Raw genomic sequence first — 20,785 nt, forward strand, 5'->3', positions numbered from 1 at the left:
GGCCATCTTCATAATATTTTAGTTCATCAAAAATTAATTTTGGCTGTGACTACTCAAGCAAAGATATTACAATTTCCGTTCCACAAAGTATTTCAACAAGACTAAGTATTATACATACATACACTGCCGGAACAAAGTATTGGCACAACAAATTTCTCCCAATATTTTCAACAATTTTTATTCTAATATTTTTCCGCCAATTCTGTATAAAAATATGGTTCATTCTAAAAAAAAAAACATAAAAATATAATTCCTAAAATTTGTGCAAAACTCGCGAAAATTCAGATTTTTTTCAATTAATTAGATTATGCAGATTTGTAGCCCAATCAATTTTATTATAATAAAGTGCAAGTTCTAAGAAACTAAGAATTACCGTAGATGTTTGGCATTTTTTTACGCAGTCTCTTCCATACGAACAATTTTTCTTCGAAAATACGTTATGAGGAAAAAATGCAAAACACCTTCAACAAAAAAAATCTCAAAAATCAAAGCGGTTTTTGACGAACTCCGAATTTGCATCTTTTCACTAGAATTTAATGGGCTGCAAAACTGCGTACTCAAAAAAAATTAAAAATTAAATTAAAAAAAATTTATAATTTGCATGAAAATTTCCCGAATTTTCGCGAGTTTTGCACAAAGTTTAGGAATTATATTTTTATGTTTTTTGTTGTAGAATGAACCATATTTTTATACAAAATTGGCGGAAAAAATATTAGAATAAAAAAATTTTCGCAAACATTCTGAAAAATTTGTTGTGCCAATACTTTGTTACGGCAGTGTATGTGTGTATGTGAGTCCCTTTCCTTCTGTTCTTTTCTTTACGTCCCTGGAATGGCATTCGAAAAAGCCATTTTTGCGGCGACGCATTTGCGACACAATTGTTGCTGACTTGTAAAAGCCTATAAGTATAAAAATTGAAAAGGTTCGGTGCAGTAAAGCATTTTGCATAAATTATATGCGGCATCGCGCAACCAACGGACGTGACGTTTGCACGAAAAACCGGCACAAGTGTACACTAATACAAGCATAAGGACATTTTTAGATACCATGTAGGAATGCAGACCTAGCGTGGTTCGCTGCGCCTTCAATGTATTTTTGTGTCATTATCACCGTTCACTATATCAAGACAACTTAGCTAATATTGTTTTGAAAGTATTTACTTATAAAGTAGGCAGATTTTTACAAATTACAAACAAATTTAATTTCAGTTTTTGATAGGTGATAAATTTACGTTCTTTGAATGATTTTTGCACACAGTATCAAATAAGACAATATTACAATATTTTATCCAAGTTCATAAAAAAGGACTTTCCCGTTTTTTCAAGTGAGTTTTAAAATGTATCTGCCCTTTAAACACAAATTTTGTTCTGAAAAATGTATTTGAACTACAGATAAATTTTAAAATCTCCCACTGGGAAAATAGGTAAGCACCTTGCGAGGTAAGCCATGTTTTCTTTCAGTTTTTAGTACCAAAATTGCCATCATGGCCAATGTCATCTACTAGTAAAGGGCAAAATGAACACCTCCGAAGACACATTACGTTGTCAGTTGCAAAATAACGTGCAGCCGAAGTTATTTCCAAGCACCGAACTACTCCGAGCGACTGCTCTGCATTACACGTAACTTACTTTGTAAAGCGGCTCAGAAGTATGTCTGATACCAAATGTACATTCTAAATTCCTACTTACATAAGGCGGCCATGCCTTTGTAAAAGTAAGGGACGTTCGGCAGGGAAATGGTAATGACTGCCAGGTGAAGAGTAAGTTGCTAATAAGGTATTATTACGTGCTCCTAATTCCCACTGGGCTATTTGAGAAAACGGTTCTATAAAGCATTTTAAATCTACTTTATTTTTCATGAATAAGGCCATACGAGTTATGGATGTACTATGTAGTTAGAGAAAGTAACAAAAAATAATAATTTGAATTGTTACACCGGATATTTGGAAATATGTTTTAAATTTTTCGTTCATTAAAATTTTCTTAATGTTCGGCTTTTGAGAAGGTGGCAAACCTTCAAAAACATTACCTAGTAAAGCTTTCTCAAACAATTTTTATTTGTTTCTGATATTGTATCCAATATTTGATTTAATTTTAATATTTTAGTTTTTACTATTTAGATAGGTGACAACTCAATTGAAAATGTTTTTAAATCAAAGATTCCTCAAATATCTACTGTTGACCCCCATTTTGTACCTAATATTTTATTTACGTTTTCAAATTAATTTAATAAAATTTTTCAGTTAGGTGGCATTTTCGACAGTAAACTTTCTTAAACTTCTTTTGTTTGATAGCCATTTTGCAATATTTACTTTATCTTATATACATCTCTAAGCCTTCTAAACCTCTTTCGTTTGGTAGTCATAATGTAATATTTTCTTTATCTTATTAGTTTTATTAAATAAAACTTTTCAAACAGGTGGCAAGCCCGCTCAAAAAAAATGTCGGTTATAAACCTCTCTGTGTCTCAGTTTTTAAACAGAAATTTTCAGAGTGGTGGGAACTCTCCAAATTCTTTTCTTTTCTGTTTGAAGTTCCCGCTTTGAAGTTTGAAGTTTGAAGTTTCCGCTTACCTATTCAGTTATTTTTTGCCTACAGGGCACATCAAAAATTTATTAAACGTGGCATGTGTTGAAAATTGTAGTACAAGCCGACAACACAAACACAATACATATACATACATATATATATATATATATATATGTATTTTAACTGCATCTCTTTGCGTATTTGCATATAGGTATATAAGTACGGTGACCAGATTTCTGTGGCCAAAAATCGGGACATTTCAAAAGCATCGAATGCGAACATACAATTTTGTTTTTAGAATAAAAAGGCTAAATACAGTTATATTTAAAACAAAACAAAGAGAAAAAATTGAAAAATATTTATTTTTTTTTATGAAAATATAACTTACTATCTAAAAAAAACACGCAAATCAAAATTTCAAAATTTGTAGAACTTTTATAAAAATTCGACGAATTTGAATAAATGTTCGTCACGATTTGAAGCATTTCAATCAGATTTTCTAGAATCGTTTTGAATATTCAGGTCAATGCAGCCAATTATTGTTAATAAGGATGCGGACTATGGCTCACATATATTCTATGTCCTTTGTGATAACGAAAGTGTAACCTCCTTTGTACGAAAAATGGTTTGTCGGCCAGAGTACAGGGAGATTCTTAATAAATGAATAAAGAAAACACAGAAAATCGGGACTTAATTGGTACAAATATAAAAAAATCGGGACACGTATACGTCTCGACTTTTAAAAAATTATCAGCCGTTTTTCAAAATCGGTACGAATGGTCACCGTATATATAACCCACTCACCACTGCGGTATGCGGACACTAGTACCACACACATGTACCTATTTATATTTGTATGCATGGCTAATAGTATGTGTGTGTTCCAATTGGGCTTCCGGTTCCGGTTTGAATGCGGATTTTCATTACAACGGTGCCAGCTGTGTACAGCAACGATGACAATGCTGATGACGTCGATTCGCGGCTGCCATAGTTTTTCCGCTTATGTCCACAAAGATGGACATACAAGTAATATTCATTATCACGTTCATCGTCGGCGCAGATCAACACAATCTCGGTGTGGTTAGCAGCGTCAATGTGCATTTATTTTACTTCTTACAAATATATGTACCTACATATGTATACATATACCTAGATACTGATTTCCATTACATTTACATATTTTCATGTTTATACACAAGTCCACAAGCGTATCTATAGAAAGCCAGCTGGCAGTTAATTTCCAGCTCATTGTTGGACTTAATACTGTGGAGAGTGATGCAGAAACGAAAGGCATGTCAGCCATGTAGGGAGAGCGAGACGAAACACTAATTTGAATGCTAAATATTGTCGATAAATCAACATGCCATTCAGAAAAAAGGCGATCCTGCCATATGAGCCAACCACAGCTGAGTCAGCCACCTGAAAATCACACAAATTGGCTCAGGTAGTGCCATTCTCTTTCGTACGCTTATTGACAATCCTAAAACTGTAGAAACTTCGCGCTTGTTGAAGAAGAAGAGATTCTGTTACTATTCTACGTTTCACCTGGTCAGATGAATTCCACTTTGCAGTAGGTATCAAGTATATATGTACATATATGTCTCTTTAAAAGAGGATTCCTTTGTTAAACGCTTTGAGGAAGTAAGCGGAATGCCCATTCCGTTTCCGAATGACGAAAATGAAACGAGTATGATACTAACTAGGCCCCTATACAAATTCCATTTGAAAGCTAACTGCCAAATGATACCTTTTTGGTATTTGCGGAAGTTATCTACGATTTTGGTATTCCTTGATTCAGCTTAGTCGCTTATACTAGGTTCACATATAAGTAGATTATCCTCATTTTCGAGCTTAACTTCCTAATCTGTAATTAGAAAAAGAGATTAGCCATATAAAATTCCTCCCTTATTAATCTGTAATTATAAAATAATCTCAGATTTAACCGATAACTTTTCGGTGTCCATCCTAGTTTTATCGATTGTTTTTGCGAAGAAGAGGAGAAATGGCAAATGTAAAAGTAAACAAAAATGGACGCTAGCAAGGAAAAGAGGGTTTTAAAGGTATTTTTTAATAAAATGTTAAGTTAAAATATATTTATATTGCTTAATATAGCAGAAAAACGTGAGCACGGTAGCACAGAGAAGAAACATAACTTTTCCTTGAGATGTGAGAATAACAAGCACAACAAATTTGACGGCTAATAATCTGAGATTTGCCTGTGTAAACGGGGTGATTAAAAAACGAGCTTTGATTGAGATAATATTGATATGTGAACATAGTTTTAGTTAACTTTGTACAAGAGGATGTTCCAAACAGTGGCTGCCACTGAACCGAAAGTGTTCAACAGTTTAAAAAAAAAACTAATTTGGCATAGAAAACCATGAAAAATAATGTAATCATCAGACATGTGGAACGACTTGTTTGATCTTAGCTTTTCCATAAGACAACACCGTCCATCCTTCGCCCTAGTTTAGATCAGTTTGCGTAGAACTGGAGAGATCACTGGCAGCCAGGCTGCTATTAATTCCCTGATAAAAATCTCGCTGACTTCGGAGGTAGTTGTTGAATACAGCTGAAACCTCAACGAGGTGGCTAATACAATCCGCAGGCATATTGTCTGGCATTTCTGGAAACTTTAATTTAATGAAAATTTCGCTAAAATTTCAAACGATAGATGACAGGTAGGATTAATTGTCAAATCGCGAGAGTACTTTGCTACGCCATCTTAAAATAGAAAGGTTGGAAGTCTCCATAGCCACACGCGGTTCTTACCAGATACTGTTTGGTAGGAATACATGAAGTTTGAGCAGCTGCTGCAGGATGAAGTAAAGTCTTTTACGAACCAGGCGATCTTAGGTAAATATATATATATTAGGAGTCTGTCTATGATGAGCTAAAAATTGGTCTTAGTTACCAAATCATGTGTTGAGAGAAATATATTTACTTAGCTGACATTTTTCTGTGTGTAGATAGATTTTTACTGAGTTTAAGTTGGTTTTAGTGGAACGCGGAAAATTCCAAGACCCCTCGCGAAACCTTAAGCCTCATTGAGTACCGACGGACCTATCGCCTCCCTCACCCAATCTCCCTCCTTGCAAAATTTTGCAGTAGATATAAGATTTGTTAAGCTGATATCGTTTAGTATGGTGATGCGTCCACTATGAGCTTCTTTCTAGTCATAGAATGGCGCAAATAGCCCATGGATATTGAATTATTTCGATTGGCATTGTTGAGATAATACATTCACTTGACTAAAAATCTAAATAAATTTATATATTAATTTTGGAAATTTGTTGGAAGCAAATGCCATTGTTGTACTACTTGAAATTCTCTCTACAGGGTTTCCACATTCTCTGCTCACTTGTATGCATTCATTTGTGCGGAAAATTGGGTATGGCAATGAGTGCATTCTAGCTTCAGGTGTATATACCATTTTTTAATGGCTGAGAGTTTCACCGTCGATGCATATAAAAGGAACTAAAAAAGAAGTGTATATACAAGCTTTTGAGGAAAAATCATCAGTTTTGTGCATAAAAAAAAAGAAAGAAATAAGCCAACATAATACATATAACTATGGCTTTAATAAGCGAAATAGAGTGGCAGCTTAACTGCTGCAACTTAATTTAGCGGCTATAACATGAACAAGAAATGGGTTATGGTAATGGAATTTTTATATTCGCGAAAGCGATTTTTCAACGCTTGGTATGCAAATCTGATTCACGTACATACATACATACATATGTATGCACACTCAATCTTATTGTGTAGTAGAACATAAAGGAAATTTGCATTTAAGATTACTGAAGAGGAAAATTCAATTTTAAATGCGTTTAATAGAGATTAGCTGAGGGTACAGAGGTATGTGAAAATAAAAATCAACTGTAAATTAGAGGTGCCGTTTTTATATCGATTAATCGGGCCTTCCGATTCGATTCTTTGTCGATTTTGTAGTTCCTCAATTGATGCACATAACATTGCATTAGAAAATCTGGAAAATCAAATCACCATTCAATCATTCAAATTTGAATTTCAGGCTACAACAAAAAATTTGAGATATTTTGTTTAACAAAAAAAAACCCAAAGTGCGAATTGGAGCAAAATGATATTGAAACAAGTAAGAAAGTTTAAGTTCGGGCGGAGCCGAACATTAAATACCCTGCGCAAGTATTAAATATATGTTTTTTCACCTTTCCGAAACCTACCGCTAGATGATAAGCCGGGGTGTATAAATTTTGAGTAAATTAGCATCCTTCAATTTCGAAATATTGAAGTCTCAAGCATTTCTGAAATTTACCGTTATATGAGAAGCGGCCGTTATTTTAGTCCGATTTCAATAATTTTCAACGTTTTGCTTATATGTGGCAAGCACAATAACCACACCGAGTTTGGNGGAAAATTTTCGGCGATACAAATACTGTATCAAGGCCAACACTGTGCCAAGTTTGGAAGAAATTGGTGCACCGGTTACCAAGATATACACATGTAACCATAAGTGGGCGTGGCTACGCCCATTTTCCAAAAATTTATAATATTCTTATTTTTCGTCTGAAAATTATTGTAAATATCAATTTTGAGTGAATTATCTTCAGTAAATTTTGTGGAGCATATTTTGTATGGTAGAAAATGCGATACAAAACTGCATACTTAAATTTTTTCTAAAAATCGTTTTTCCTACTTTTTGGCCCAATAACAATTTGTTGAATATGAAAACAAAAAAATTAAAAAAATCTGTATACGTAAGCTTTATTCGGCTAGTGTATTAATTTATAATAAATTAACTAAAATTGCGGTTAAGTTTGAAAACAAATTTTTGTCTCTTCTGTGATTAAAAAAAAACAAAGATTCGAAAAAATTGTTTACCATTTTCAGAAGAACTTATGAAGTTTCTGTTGAATCTTCATATTCGTATCTTATTATAGAAAAACCTGCTGTTTATTTTAGGTATTTACGGAATGTTAGCTACCTGATAGCTTTTGGATAAATTAAGACATTGAAACCGTTATAGCATTGCATGTTGTGAAATATACTTATAACAATGTTTGTAATTTCAGTGTTGGTCAGAAGGCCGTATTTTGTTTCTTTAAGGCCCAATTTTAGATGGCCTATTTAAGTAGAGATTGTTGATTAACTTCAAAAATTTATTTTCGGATCATACATTTCATCTGCACTTAAATAGCCAGTAGTGGCTAGTTGCCAAAATTGATGGCCAATATAAACAAACAAACATATGCAACAACAATTGCAAGGAGCAAGCTACAATGTTGCCACTTGTTTGACATATTTTTATAAAGGTGATCCAAAATCCTAAATTAAACTTAAGTGCCGTTTAAATTAGAGGTGCTCAACAAATTTAAGTTACTGAGCCAAACGACAACAACGACAATATCAATTACAACAACATCGTTCTGGGAATTGCAAAAAAAAAACTTCAAACCCAAACTAACAAATCAATGATACAAGCATACGGCTTGGGAGATCGATTTATTTTTTGACGATTTCTTCCTGCATCGATTATTTTGATTTAGATTCGAATCGATTCAAAATCGATTTTTTTTATTTCGATCTGGTATGTCTACTGTAAATGCATATCTACATACATACTATATTAGGTTTTGCCAAGAGTTCGGACCTCATGAAGTTTAGAAAAGAAGAAGAAAATAAAATAAATTATATCACCGAAAATAGTACATTTTATTTAAGAAAGTTAATTATTGTGTCGAGACTTCAAAACATGGTCGATTTGTCAAATTTCAGCTCAATTGGCAACTCCATTACTAATATCATATCGTCTCTCTCATGCCAGAAGCATGAATGTGCAAATTTATCAATTTTGAGTTAATGGGTTGACTTGATTAACCTTTGGATGTTTTATGGTATACCAACATCCCATGGTATGTACAAGGACACGACATATTTTACAATGTCAATTACCTGACTAGTTAACTCTCATAAAAAACTTTCAGACCCCAATAAACATTCGGCTTGGCTAACAATTCGAAAATGATTCGAAAATCAATCTTTTTTTGAGTCTCACCTTCGATAACGAATGTGAAATAGGTTAGTATTCGATTCGAGAACTAGCCCCATTATCCAGCAAAACGGAACCTTCGTTATCCAATGTATTTTTCTTTCGTTATGAATACGAAATCCAGCCCATTATCGAATTGTAATTTTAATGAGATAGAGAGTGATTTTCTTATATTTCCCTTCGAGAACAGTGTTGCCACAAAAAAATTACCAAACTCCTCAAAACCAAATGAAAAATCCGCAAAATCCGAACAAATCACTTTAAATTTTCTTATGACAGATATGAGTATTGTTTACTGAATACTATTTACTATTTTACATTCTCCAATTCAATTGGTACATTTGTTCTTGCGGTTCAAACAAAGTATCACCGTAGTTTTTTATGCTTTGGTATGAATATCCTTATGATCAAAACAATGTTGTGTTCTCTTCATTCTTTACGTGATTTTGCAAGTTCAAAATACATAAGTTGAAGATATAACGATGGAATGAAAAAAATTATCGATAACATTTTGAATATTTAGCAGCAAATGCATGGTGCAAAGCGAAGTGGGTTTGAAGAATATTTGACAAGCCGCCTGTGTAGTGTATTTCGCTCTTTATAAAACTTCGGAGAGCATTTTGTTCTAAAATTTGCAGAGCGATTTAAAAACTCTCTTGTGTAAAATATGGTTGCATTTATAATCTGCAAACATATCGAGAGAAAATTCCTCAGAATAAAAATTCCCAAAAAATACTCAAGCGCACCCTAAATTCCTCACGTTTTGAGGAATTACTCACAAAGTGGCAACACTGTTCGAGATGAGCTGGATATCACTTTCTCTCTTATTACTATAGTTTCCATTTTTTTCGAACCCATCTCGAGTGTATTTCCAATATATATACTATTAACGTTGGAAAGCTAAGGTTGGTTATGAGTTGGTTCTCAGTTCGATATTCATATTGGATACCGAAGGTCAATTTCGAACGTTCGCCATATTGGGATTTGATTTCCAAACATTTTCATTTTTGCGCATTCATGTACCACACAGCAGCTTTGGGTTGATATAAAGGCTATTAGTGCATCACACTAATAAAATCAATGGGAACCCATCTACAAAGACGGTAAATCGGTAGTGTTGTCTTCAGAAATTTCACAAAAACGAGAAGGAATGCTTCCCCTTTATTTCCAAGCGAAAGAGCAAAGACATTGGAACGGTATACACTTCGTAGAGTGCGCGTAGATTCAAATTGGGAGGACACTAAATGGGATGCAGCTGAAATCAGGGATGACAGCAATTTCGAAAATAGCCTATTGGCTTTTCAAATTCACGGTAAGACAATTTTGCTGTCACTTAGAAATGTTCAAAATAATAAACCGCCATTTCTCCATTTATTCGTGCAAATCTAGGTATCTAAACAAAATATTGCCATCAAATACGCCTAAAAATATGCAACAAAACGTAATTATTTTTTCATTCACTTTATAGTAAGCGTACGCACTTTCTAACTCGCATATTAAATAATTTTCGCAAGGTCTAACTAACCCCTTATTTATTACATATTTTATAAAAACAAGTCAGTGACTAGTTTCTTGCACATACGCAACAATTTTTGCTGCATCGTTGCCACACTATTTATAATAAAAGCTTCTAATAACAACATTACATTACAACAACCAAATTTGCGAGGTCACGTAAAAAGGTGTCAATGGCAAGCAAAAGTAGGAAGTCTAACGAAAAATCCAGTACGTACTGTGTATTTGTGCATAGGTACATATTTAGGCTTCATTAACACTTAATAACCTTCGCGTAGTTTTAGTTGTGAAATAAGGTGACTAAATATAAATTGAACTTAAGAAAAGTTTGGCGACATTGAAAGCATGAATGAGAGCTATCGATTTCAATTCAAGCAAAACAAAAATAATAAACTTTGCAAGGTTACTGATGCAATTGAGGGAAATTCAACTTGATTGAATATGACGCCTTCGTTTGCCTAGTACAATACTACAATACATACTACTACATATGTATGTATGACAACAATAAAAAAAATTCAAGGTCGTTGTCGGAAGTATGAGTAGCGTAATTCTATGCGCTTGGCGTAAATTTATTAATGTTTCCCCACGAGTCGCTCTCACACCAGCGATGGGCATGAGAATCTTGACATATAATAATTTGGAAAATAAACGAGACTGTCGTTATACCAAGTTAGAGGTTATGTTATACAAAATTGCATATAATGGCAATTGAGTTCGTAAACAGTTTTTGATAACTAATCATGACAGAAATACACTAAAAGGTTTGCCATTGCCTGCCGAGGGGCGGCCGCTGTTACGAAAACACCTTTTTTCTATATTTTTTTGCGATGTTGCTTTAGCCAGGGCTTCAAGAACCCAGGCTCTGCCGAGTGGAATCGCGCACTGCTGACTTAAATAAAATTAAATGAAAGATTTGAAATTTTTACTTTCATGTGAACGAATCACGAAATTTTACCTATTGCAAAACTATTAACTGTAAATAGATTGTTAATTTCAATATTACCTGTGAGCTGAATCATAAATTGATATATGTACCTTGGAAAAAATTGAAGCAGAATAGAATAGTACCTTTTTGTTAATATCTTGGAAACAAAATATTTCATGATTGGGCTGGTTGATTTATTTATGCTTTTATTAAAATTATGATTTTGACAAAAGCTACTTATGTAGAATAAAAGCTTCCTAAATGATATTTACTTAAATCGAAAAAAATACGAAAGCCTAAAAGGCCTCGACATTTTTGTTTAAATGTCAAACGTGTTTTTGAAAGATGTTGTACTTTTGAGATAAGTGTTTTCTAAAGGTGCGTCCACACAGAAAGCGGGCTCGAGTTAAGCGAAGCCATTTCAAGCGAAGGAAAGCTTTCACACTGCTGTAAGTTTGTGAGAACGCACCAGAAAAAAATAGTTTGCCGAACGTAGGGGTTGCTTTTCCACACTTTTCGTCACATCTGTTGGAAAACTTCAGATTTGAGCCAGCTTCGAAGTGTCAGCATTTTATTAAGTAAGGTTAAATTGGGTGCTATTGTGCGAAAAACTTGGATTTAAAATCGAAAACATGCGCTGAGGGGTTAAGTCGGCTGCACAATCTAGAAAGTACTAGTTATGGAATTGGCTGCGGGCTTTAACCGAAATGGGCCAATGACAGCGATAGTGTTCATTTTTCTCCACTTTTTTCTGTGCCTGTGGGAAAAAGTTGATGGTAGAATGTCTTTATCTCTTGCCTCTCAATGTCCTATCAATACACAAACTACATACTAATTTTATAGAGGACCGGCTGTGTCTGATCAGAGCTTGCGATCGCCTGTCATCGTATTTTGGACAAATTTTCCAATTCGTTTTTCTCAAAACTATACTTTTCATGTTACACTATTTCATTATTCCAGCGACGAAATAGTGTGTTGGCACTCTTACATTCTTGGTATCTCCGAGTTCATCACTAACTTCCATGTTCATTGCGTACATAGGTTAGATTAGGAAGGCGCCTACGGATGACTCGTACCTCCACTCGGATACTGATTTGCCTATTCTAAATGCCCTCTGTGAGTGCCAGGAGGAGGCACATCCTTCCAACCGAGGTTAATCCATTTGTATTTCCGAGCCGTGTCTAGCCATCTCATCGGCTATTTCGTTCCCTTCTAAACTGCTATGTCCAGGAACCCAGCAGAGAGAGGTTTTGACGTGATTCAGTTTTTGATTTTACCACCCTGGAGCCTAATGTTTTCAATGCCATCTGGCTATCAACAAATATAGTGACGTTCCCTGACAGGTATACCGTATGAGACAGGCCGCCTTCTCTATGTCAACTATCTCCGCCTGAAAGACACTGCAGTTATCAGGCAGGTGGTATCTATGATTGCCTTATTTGAAGGTCCTTGCGTATCAGACCGCAGCTTTCGCAGTTCCTTCCACACTCACATTCCCTCAAGGAATGAATAGTTGGCATGCAGTGGAATGAGTTTTACATGAAGCTGAATGAAAAGGTGGTTGGCTTGTTTTCTGGTGGCAACTGAGGGATGTCATTCCATAGGCGCCCACTCGCGTTCTTAGTGACCAAATGTATAATTCTTACAGTACATTGCAGATGACTAATGTAGGTAACGCTATATCTCATTCCAAAGAGATAGTTTCCCCAACCATTTTTTTTTGGACAAATTTTCTTTGTAGTCTGACGGGTGGGCTCCGCAGCAAATTTTTAAGTTGTGTTTGCAGCAGGTTAGAAGTATGCATGTCCACTTTTCTGGCAGAATTCACCACGGATTTTACTATTACGTTTCTTTCCAGCTAGCCGGCCACGGACGTACCTATGTATATTCAGCTACTTGTAAAATGGTCAAGAAGATTTTCAATGCTAGCTGGTTGAGAACCTCTCTGCACTCAACGGCTACCCTAGAGGTTGTTGTTTCATTGGATATTAAAGATTTCATAGCCGCTTCTCTGTCAGAATCGATGGTGTTACGCCGCTCTAAAGGAACGGAGGCCATAGGCTACAGGGCAGCCTCATTTTTTGCGGTTAGATTTGCCAAAAAATGCTACAACGGTCTGGTAAACAAAAACTATGCTTCAGTGAGAGTTCAAAAAAAGAAGTGGGAAAATCCGAGCCATTGTTTTTTTTTTATTTGTGTTTATGTGGTGGGGTCCAAAGCCCGGCGTACAACACGTTGCTGGGAGAGTTCACTAGAGTGAATACCACTACCTATCCTGGCGCTTAGTTTTGAACCATCAGTGTAGACAGCCGTCGTCCCTAAGTCTAGGTCTGTGGCACCTTCCCATTCGCTGCTTTCTCGGATTTTTGTGCAGAGTCTGCTGCCTAGACAGAATAGAGGAATGGTGTATTCTAATTTTATTAATTACTCAGAAGAGTCTGAAATCTCTTCACGGTTAAATTGCTTTTAACCTGGCAGGCAGGAATTTGTCAGATATTCTTTGTTATGTCTTTGCGGGCATATGTGTGGTATGGGTAGGTGCAGTATACTTTTAGGCGCACTGTCTAAGTCGCCTCAAGGCCTGTGGTAGCTCTAAAAAAAAGCGGAAAATTCATATAAAATGAAGCACAAGAAATGCTCGCAAATTTACTTCCTCAAGGAAGTTTACAGCAACAGCAATGTATTTTCTGTAGCAACAGATGTAATAAAAAATGTTCCTTATGATTTTTAGTGCGAATTGCAGACGATAATTAAACAAAAGTTTCCAGACATACATACATTTTTTATAAAAAACATTTCATTTCAGATATAATACTCTATTTTAGACCAATTTTTTCCATTTCTTAACTTAAATTTTTTAAATTAGCAGTTACTCTTTGTAAACCCAAAATTGTCGAATTGAATTTTTAAATCCTCACCGACTTCAAACCGACCAAAATATAAAACCCGCAAACAGCCTTTTCGTAAATAGGTATGTACATTCATCATAATATGCAGTAATATCAGTTGAAAGTATGTAAATCCGCTTTAATCGTTTTTTTTTTTGGTAGTTAGCAAATATTTCAATTCGTCACCTTCCGGTCATGCACACACGTGCCGGCGTGCATTCTAAAGTCACCAAATAATTTCATCAATTGCTTTTGTGTTATTCCACATGCACGTTTACGGACGGACATTTTTTCGTTCACTAATCAACTGAGAAAGAGTTCCTGTAGTTGACTGCGAACTGCAGACCTTAAGTTTACTTTCTGTTGATATATGCCTCGTATCTCAGTCACGAATGAAATGAGCTGCCAAGTAGGCGAACGGACAGCTAAAAATGCTAAATTAAAAATGTGAAAATGGTTAGTCACAGTACGATGAAGAGGGAAAAAGTACGAAAGCCTTCCTTGCTGCTGCAGCCCATATTCAGAACACACACATATGTACATATCTTTTTAGAAATTTAAAATAAAAAGGTGAAAGGTGACCATGAGGATGAATAGGGTGCATCCGTCTCGCAAGTTTAAAACAGCCGACATCTTTTTAAAATAATTGAAAGCGAACGCAAAAAGGGTAGAAATTAAAAGCTTTCCTAAATGTCTGCTAAACTTCAGGTAAATAAACATTTCTCTTCGTTGACTTACTGTCCTTTCCATGGCAACAAATTCCGTGAGCTCTGATCTTAACCGAGAATAGGACAATACGAGCACCCATCATCCCAAAAAAAGGTTAAGCGACGGTTAGTTGCTAAGCGAATGAAAAAAGGACAATTACTTTTATGTTTTTTCGGTTTAACGTAGCAAGTCGCTCTTTGCTGTTTTGCTGTTATTTCAGCTGAGATTCAAGTTTAATGAGTAAACTAAAAGAAAATCAGCTTTCAATAGCTGTGCAATGGCAGTAATGTTTTTATATTGAAATACTTTTCATGATCTACAACTTGATACTGAAATTACATTTTGTTTACATAAAACCTTTTACAAATTGCTTAATGAACGATGTTAGATAAACATAAATTTACTTTATTCCAGAATTAATTAGACCTTTTTTAAGTATTTACTAACAATAACTATTATTTGTTAATCAATTCAGAAAATATAAATGATTACAATTACTATACTAAAAAGCAAATAAGCTGCATCGTAAAAGTTTAAAATGTCATTAAGAAGTTTATTCTTATGAAAATACGTCTCTACCCAATCATTGGTAAATCTTTGAAGTTCACAAATAGGAAAACGAGACATTAGTTCTCATAATTTCATTTGTCTGGCAAGCGTATGCCATTTCGAAATTGATTAAAGGAAAAGTTTGAGAAGTTGAATAGGCGGCTAGGATCAAACCTACAATAGCTTTATGCAGTGAAATTTTCTTTTTTTTTATACTTTTACTGAGTGTATTCTTATTGCATTGAACGAATCTTTTCATTGCCTATCCTCAGGCGAATCTATAATATGCATGTAAAATTAGTTTCATTGGTGGGATTCTGAAAATCGCTTCCGAAAATTTCTATGTCAAAACCCTGCAAAAAATTGTAGGACTAATCTTTAAAGAGAGTATCAATGGGGTACAATTGGGCATTCATTAGTCGCAACTAGTCTCATACGCCTATTTGTTCGGAGATCAATTAGTCTCGACTCATCCCTTACGGGTATAATTCGAGATTAGTTAGTCCCCGACTCATCTCTAACGGGTACTATTAACGATTTAATGTTATATACGCAATAACTCAATGAAATTTTATGTGCGGCGTTGGCACTTTTTGGCACTCTCTTCCGTCCCGCTTTCGGTTTTAATCAGGGAATAAGTAGCATTTTTTCGGCGTGACAATTTTGATGTAGGTCCGTTTGTTTAAGTGAAAGGTTTCATTGAACTGCATCAAATTTGCCATCTCGAACAAACGCCGACTTTCCTTTTGGTTATTAACCGATTCATTTATAGAATTTTGAAGACGAAGATTTAGCGTAGCGATTTTCACAATCCCTTTTGGCAGCTGTTTTTTATCTAATATTTACAATTAAGCCTTTCCGTGGATTTGTTGAATCCGACTGCTTAACTCCCCTTTCATATTTTTCATTTTACATTTATCCTATATTCTTTGGAAAGATTTCTATTAAATAGCATTCTAGAAATTAGTTGTAAAAAATTAGTTTTTACAGTTTTTTTTTCAAGTTTAAGTGTTGAGACTATCCCACAGGTAAAAGATCGTAGTTCTAAAACTCCGAGCATATATGTAAATGTGATAACCAGAATAACCTTTTAAAATCGAAACCAATCTTTTTTGTTTATATTTCCCTGAAACCACATGGAAATAAAGTCGAATTTAACTTAGTAGTTTTTAATTGTTTATTTGTGGTTTTAACAATTTTTACAAATTAGAGATGCCGAGTCAAATATAACCGGAAAGCTATAACTCTTGAATGGTAAAAACTATAAACATCAAATAAACAAAAGAAAAATAGCCACAAATAGCCAAAACTAGAAGGAAAATGAAGGAAAAAAGAGCAAAAATGTTTCTCAGCAATGTTTCCAAACAATGGTTCTTTATATTTTTTTGCCCTATGTTTTTGGTAAAAATAAATTGAGGAATTCGGATGGTATGAATACTTATTTGCGTTTAAATATATTTTAATTCTTTTAAATGCTGCTTTGCGACCAAAAATTCAACAAAAAACACTTAAAATGTCCAACCTGGGTAAATTGTGATCAATACAGACTTTCAGGAAAACTTAATTTCATCAATTTTCCCAGCCGACTGCCGAACAATGTAAACTGAATTAGTTTATCTACTATTAAGCTCCACTAGATGAGATAGAACCGCTGTGGAGTCGCAGCGTCAGATCGCTCATTTATTTATCTATTTCTATTGAATATAAGGGGCACTGAATTAGATTAAATCATCGCTCGAATAAAGAAACGTGTAAAGGCCACATACACTTTTATTAGATAATTGCACCATTGGATAAACAATCCTTTAATCTATTAGAAAAATGTTTAATTTTCTTAAATATCTCTTTGGCTCACTAATTTATTCCCGAAAAACGAAATTGTATTTGTATGGTTTGTAATGGTTTATAAAGACTTCCAATTCGTTTTTCTCAAAACTATACTTTTCATGTTACACTATTTCATTATTCCAGCGACGAAATAGTGTGTTGGCACTCTTACATTCTTGGTATCTCCGAGTTCATCACTAACTTCCATGTTCATTACGTACATAGGTTAGATTAGGAAGGCGCCTACGGATGACTCGTACCTCCACTCGGATACTGATTTGCCTATTCTAAATGCCCTCTGTGAGTGCCAGGAGGAGGCACATCCTTCCAACCGAGGTTAATCCATTTGCATTTCCGAGCCGTGTATAGCCATCTCATCGGCTGTTTCGTTCCCTTCTAAATTGCTATGTCCAGGAACCCAGCAGAGGGAGGTTTTGACGTGATTCAGTTTTTGATTTTACCACCCTGGAGCCTAATGTTTTCAATGCCATCTGACTATCAACAAATATAGTGACGTTCCCTGACAGGTATACCGTATGAGACAGGCCGCCTTCTCTATGTCAACTATCTCCGCCTGAAAGACACTGCAGTTATCAGGCAGGTGGTATCTATGATTGCCTTATTTGAAGGTCCTTGCGTATCAGACCGCAGCTTTCGCAGTTCCTTCCACACTCACATTCCCTCAAGGAATGAATAGTTGGCATGCAGTGGAATGAGTTTTACATGAAGCTGAATGAAAAGGTGGTTGGCTTGTTTTCTGGTGGCAACTGAGGGATGTCATTCCATAGGCGCCCACTCGCGTTCTTAGTGACCAAATGTATAATTCATACAGTACATTGCAGATGACTAATGTAGGTAACGCTATATCTCATTCCAAAGAGATAGTTTCTCCAACCATTACCACCGCACAAAATAATTTATCACGTATGCATGTATGTATGTAGTACAGCCATTTCTTAATAGTGACCTTACAATTAAAATTAAAAAAAGTTTGCTAGCCGTTCTTACTTGATCCACTTTGCGTAGTAGTTTACGGCTTAAATATTCCGCTGCTATTAAACTGAATTCACACTTAATTGCAAGCGTTTTTTAGTACGTACATACATAAGTTCATCCCATACACAGCTACACCCTCCACCCCATGCACCCCTCATCTACAGTAAGACTCTCAACTCTTGCAGCAATATAAGTTCAATTCCACGTACAACACTTCACCCAAGACAAGACTTCGTTGCTGTAGTTGCTCTGCTGATTTCCGCAAGAGAAACCTTTCGACAAAATTACAGTTAGCACATTGGATGGAGCAACACCGCCAATGGCCAACAAACCGACCTACCACCAAACCACCAAACCAACTTACCNATACAGTACATTGCAGACGACTAATGTAGGTAACGCTATATCTCATTCCAAAGAGATAGTTTCTCCAACCATTACCACCGCACAAAATAATTTATCACGTATGCATGTATGTATGTAGTACAGCCATTTCTTAATAGTGACCTTACAATTAAAATTAAAAAAAGTTTGCTAGCCGTTCTTACTTGATCCACTTTGCGTAGTAGTTTACGGCTTAAATATTCCGCTGCTATTAAACTGAATTCACACTTAATTGCAAGCGTTTTTTAGTACGTACATACATAAGTTCATCCCATACACAGCTACACCCTCCACCCCATGCACCCCTCATCTACAGTAAGACTCTCAACTCTTGCAGCAATATAAGTTCAATTCCACGTACAACACTTCACCCAAGACAAGACTTCGTTGCTGTAGTTGCTCTGCTGATTTCCGCAAGAGAAACCTTTCGACAAAATTACAGTTAGCACATTGGATGGAGCAACACCGCCAATGGCCAACAAACCGACCTACCACCAAACCACCAAACCAACTTACCACTAAAACAACCACCGAACCACCTCCAATTGCAGACAAAAACAGTTATAATACTGCCGAGGCAGCTAGAATAACTTTGCCCGGTCACGTGCTGGCCATTTAAAGTTGGATGCAAATGCCGCGCTGCGAGCAGCTGTTCGTGGCAACCGCGAGCAATGTTGGCAAAAAGCAAAGGAGCAACTAATAAAAACACACAGAAATTAAAGCGTGGGAGCGGAGCACTTGGTCGGTAGTGAATTATATTTTAGCAGATTTTAAGATGATTTATTGTGGTAGCCAAATATTTAGTAGGTAAATTTGGTTTTCATGTTTTTTTTTTTTTGCTCGTTGTATTTGCATGCAACTATGACAGCAATATTCTCGAGCTGAAAAATGTGCGCTGAAGCGTTTATGGTATACCCACTGCGATTCAGTTCAATTCAGTTCAGTGAAATTGTGATTGGCAGCAAGTCGAGTGAGAAAGTTGGTATTAAATGAGGGAAAATCAAGAAATTAAAATTTTTATTATTAAAATTAATCGCTGTATAACAAAATCATGATTTTTCCAAAACAACAAGCCTCTGAACACAGATTCTGGTACAACAAAATACGGTTATCGTCAGTTACAAGTCTAAAGCCTCCTTTTCCAAATTCTAATGGGAAATGGGCGTAGAAAAGCATTTAATCCTTACATTTTAGGCATACGATGTGTTCAGCAGTTTTATGAAAACTACGATGAAGAACATTTTAACCCTCTAACTCTTTAATAGGAGGCTCTTGTTCGTCCCTTACTTAGAAAAGATATAAAACACAAATAAAAAAAGCAGTTAAATGTTTTACTTTAATTATACCCGAGCGCACTTGTGCACAAGGGTATATTAATTTTGTTCACATAACGGTTGTTTGTAACAGCCAAAACGAATCGAGATAGATATAGACAAATGTATACATAAATGATCAGAATGAAAAGAGAAATCGATTAAGCCATGTCTGTCTGTCCGTCCGTCCGTGTACACGATAACTCGAGTAAAAATTGAGATATCTCAAAGACATTTGGTATGTACGTTTCTGTTAATACAAGGTAGGTTGGTATTGAAAATGGGCGAAATCGGACAGTACCCACGCCCACTTCCCATATAACGCTAATTTCCAGAAATACGAAAATTGCGATATTTTAGTAACTACTGAAGATAATTCACTCAAAATTGATATTTGTGATAATTTTCAGACGAAAAATAAGAATATTGTAAATTTTTGGAAAATGGGCGTAGCCACGCCCACTTATGGTTACATGTGTATATCTTGGTAACCGCTCCACCAATTTCTTCCAAACTTGGCACAGTCGTTGGCCTTGATACAGCACACTAAATGACCGAAAATTTTAAAAATCGGACAATAACCACGCCCACTTCCCATATAACGGTAATTTAGAGAAATACAAAATCTTCGATAAACCAGTAAATATTAAAGCTAATTTATTCAAAATTTATGCTTGCAACAATTCTTTACCAAGATATACGTTTATGGTAAAATTTTGGAAAATGGGCGTGGCACCGCCCACTTATGATCACATATATGTTTATCGGTAACCGTTCTACCAATTTGTACCAAACTCGGTATTTTTATTGTGCTTGCCAAATAAAAGCAAAACGTTGAAAATTATTGAAATCGGACTAAAATTACGGCCGCTTTTTATATAACGGTAAATTTCAGAAATGCTTGAAACTTCAATAATTCGAAATTTAAGGACGCTAATTTATTCAAAATTGATACACCCCGGCTTACCATCTAGCGGTAGCTTTCGGAAAGGTGAAAAAACATATATTTAGACTTTCTTACTTGTTTTCATTAAATTCTACTATAAGCCTCTGAACGGCCCAAAGACAATATTTATCGTAAATGCCAGCAATAAGTCTAAGCTCAAAATTTGCCCAAGGGT

The 20,785-nt window shown here is 35.3% G+C and overlaps 1 protein-coding gene across 1 annotated transcript in view; it reads left to right on the top strand.

The window, feature by feature from the left end:
* The window catches only part of LOC108358245 (uncharacterized protein DDB_G0271670), a 99,588-nt gene that overhangs the window by 49,204 nt on the left and 29,599 nt on the right, over positions 1 to 20,785 (top strand). The gene's annotated exons all lie outside the window — the stretch shown is intronic.

The sequence above is a fragment of the Rhagoletis zephyria genome, unplaced genomic scaffold, assembly GCF_001687245.7.
Source record: "Rhagoletis zephyria isolate East Lansing unplaced genomic scaffold, Rhagoletis_zephyria_1.1 Rzeph_scaffold_00225, whole genome shotgun sequence".
Lineage (NCBI taxonomy): Eukaryota > Metazoa > Arthropoda > Insecta > Diptera > Tephritidae > Rhagoletis > Rhagoletis zephyria.